Source organism: Nanorana parkeri, unplaced genomic scaffold (genome assembly GCF_000935625.1).
Source record: "Nanorana parkeri isolate BGI_ZX_2015 unplaced genomic scaffold, ASM93562v1 scaffold3015, whole genome shotgun sequence".
In the NCBI taxonomy this organism is placed as follows: Eukaryota; Metazoa; Chordata; class Amphibia; order Anura; family Dicroglossidae; genus Nanorana; species Nanorana parkeri.
Window position 1 is genome coordinate 70,758 of NW_017309283.1, and position 3,126 is coordinate 73,883.

The following is a 3,126-nucleotide window of genomic DNA, read 5'->3' on the forward strand; positions in this document are numbered from 1 at the left end:
ATTTGCCTATTTTTAACTCCAAAGTGCATTACCTTGCATTTATCTACATTGAATTTCATCTGCCATACAGTTGCCCACTCCCCGAGTTTATCCAGGTCCTCCTGTAATGTTATAACATCTAAATCCGTGTCTATTACCCTCCCAATTTTCGTATCATCAGCAAACACTGAGACACGGCTACTTACTCCCTCCCCTATATCATTAATAAATAGGTTAAAAAGCATGGGACCCAGCACAGAACCCTGGGGTACGCCACTCCTGACCTCCACCCATTCCGAAAAGGTGTCATTAACTGATACTCTTTGTACACGTTCCTTTAGCCAGTTTTCTATCCACGTGCACACTACTTCATCTATGCCCATAGACCTTAGCTTGTATAACAAGCGTTTATGTGGCACCGTATCAAATGCTTTGGAAAAGTCCAGATATACTATGCCTACCGGCCTCCCTCCATCCAGATCTCTACTTACCTCTTCGTAAAAGGTCAGCAGGTTGGTCTGCAGAGCTGCATCAAGATCTTTTTTTTTGGTGAACTGGGATAAAGATCCACTTTAATTCCAAATTGAATTTCCTCTTGTAAAAGTGAAACAAATATGTCTACGTACATGTAAATGTATTTTAATGCTAGTGTGTTTTGAGAGATCCTCCTACGCATCTTTAGCTTCTTTTCCCCCTTACAAGTACAATGAAGATCCAGAGGTAATGACTACTCTATCCTATCCACACAATTTCCTTGAACTCCCTGTTGTGTCTACGGAACAGGAAGTGAAGGGAAATCTCTCAAATGGTACACAAATGGCAAAACAAAACCCAACAGGGTTTTTAAAGTGACACAAATTCAGTAGTTTAACATCTATTTTATTTTTTTTGCTGGTTGCTTGATAGCCATGTGCTCACTAAAACACTCTCAAGCAACCCCAGAAACTACAGTTATCTGACATCTACCAATCCCCATGGGTGCCGGATAACTAGGAGTTTACTGTACAGAGATTGTAGTCCATTGCAGGAGTGGTCTTGGAGCTGTGGCTACTTTACAACACACACAGGAACCATGGGGAACAAAAGTAGCCGCCTTCCAGAAGGAAGGACAGTGTCAGCACCAATTCAGAGATGAGTTGAGGATCTACAGCTGAGTGATACAGAAATAAGACACATTTTTATTAATAGTTCAGGTACTGAATTTGTTAAGGTTCAACTCCTCATTTCAGTGTCACTCTCTATCTATAACTACAAAAAACTTTTGTCTTTAGATACACTTTAGGGCACAAACTGAGGTTCTGGAATATGACATAATATATATACATTGTGTATTGCTATTTTTTGCAAAAATGTTTCTATTTAAATGTACACAGCTGCACATATTGTCAGCAATAAAAAATATATATATATCCTGCAACATCTCAGTTACATTTAAAATGTTATAGATTAATATTTTGTATATACTAGCAAAAAAACCTATAATTTAATTAAATAAAAAACATGTTACTTGTGTTGTTGAGCAAAAAATACCACCGGTTTTATTGGCGTAGGACGCTTATGTGCAGCCATTTTTTAATGTGTAAACACATATCCTAATTATAGAGCAGTGCCTTATTTTCTGCTTTCTAAATAACATTTTAGTTGAGTAATTATGCTAGCCATATGCATTGGCACATGACACATCATATCATCATATAGAATGTATGTCCTGAGTGTCAGGAAGTACTGACTCAAAAATATTATGCTTCATAGGGAGGGCAGTAATATTACAAATGGTAATTCTGTAATTCTCAAATGCCAATTGGTAATTCTCCATCTTTAAAACTAGTTGATTGCTATGGGTCACTACATTTTACACATCGCTATTGCTCTTTTCACTGGTTTAAAAATAAGATTAAGTTAATCTTCAGTAATGAAGAAAAACAAGTATCAGTTGAAAAAAAATGAATGTTCATATATTAATACATTTTTTTTCTGTGAAATGCAAATTATGCTATAGTTTTTTGCCTTTAAATTGTATTGTTCTCACCTGCCTTGTTTTTCACCGCTTATTTAATGTCTCACTTCTTTTTATTAGTAAAAGAATAGATAATGGATTAAAAAAAAAATTTGCATTGTGATGACCAACACAATATTAACAACAATTGTAATTCAGCACAGCAATAAAATGTAATCACACATTAATACATGTTATGAATAATTGCCTTATAGTGATGTACAATAAAACACAGTGAGGGGAATTTTTCAAAACTGGAGCAGACAGAATCTGGAGCAGTTGCCCATGGCGACCAATCAGCTTCTCTCTTCGGTTTGTTAAGTTAAGATTTGAAAATAAAGAGAAGCAGATTGGTTGCCATGCACAGCTGCTCCTCTCTCTGCTCCTCTCTGAGTGGAATAAATTCCACTCAGGGAAATCAACAAATGAAACAATTCTGCATAAAAAGATGTTTCACATACCTCTTTATAACACCTTGTCTTGTAAATATACTTAGTTCCAGGTTATGGATAATCCCAAGAATTTAGAGAACATGCTCACTGAGAGCGCTTCAAGCTGAAATGAAACTTGCAATAACATCTGTTGTCACAAGAAACGTATGTGATTTCCTGAGGATAGGCCCATTCTGGGAAACAGTGTTTCCTGTAAAAAAAACTCTTCATTGTTGTGTAGCTAGATCATAATTCCAGATTGTCAGGAATATTCAGCCAACTTCCTGACACAAATACTATAGAGAAGCGGCACAAATGTCTGCATATCCTAAAAGTGTGTGCTACTAAAGTTCAATTTCAAACCCTCCTATTTATCTTTCTTCACTTATCTTTGGATATCTGATTGCGTGGGATCTAGACATTCAATGAACTGAGGATTGCCCTGGGTTTTATTTTCCCCTGCAAGAATTACAAAGCCCCTTTCTCCTCTTCCCACTCCCTTGGGAGAATAATAACTTTCAGTTGGGAAAATCCAACCCCTCTATGTCAATCTGACATGGATGTCGGAAGAGGTCTGTAGTAGCACATAAGTATGTGGATCATCACCCCAATATTTCCATATTTAGCAGGAGAGCATGACGATTATTTATTGCCTAGTAGTCAGCCAATGACACAGCTCTCAGTTTTTCTGATGGAACATTTCATTATTTCCTGACAAAC

The 3,126-nt window shown here is 36.7% G+C and overlaps 1 protein-coding gene across 1 annotated transcript in view; it reads right to left on the minus strand.

Annotated features, from left to right (window-relative positions):
* Positions 1–2,523, minus strand: part of LOC108802663 (KN motif and ankyrin repeat domain-containing protein 1-like) — a gene marked incomplete at its 3' end in the record, with an annotated part of 18,796 nt that extends 16,273 nt beyond the window's left edge. Inside the window, exon 1 of the mRNA XM_018574520.1 lies at positions 2,440–2,523. The remainder of the gene's footprint in view (positions 1–2,439) is intronic.
* Positions 2,524–3,126: the final 603 nt, after the last annotated feature.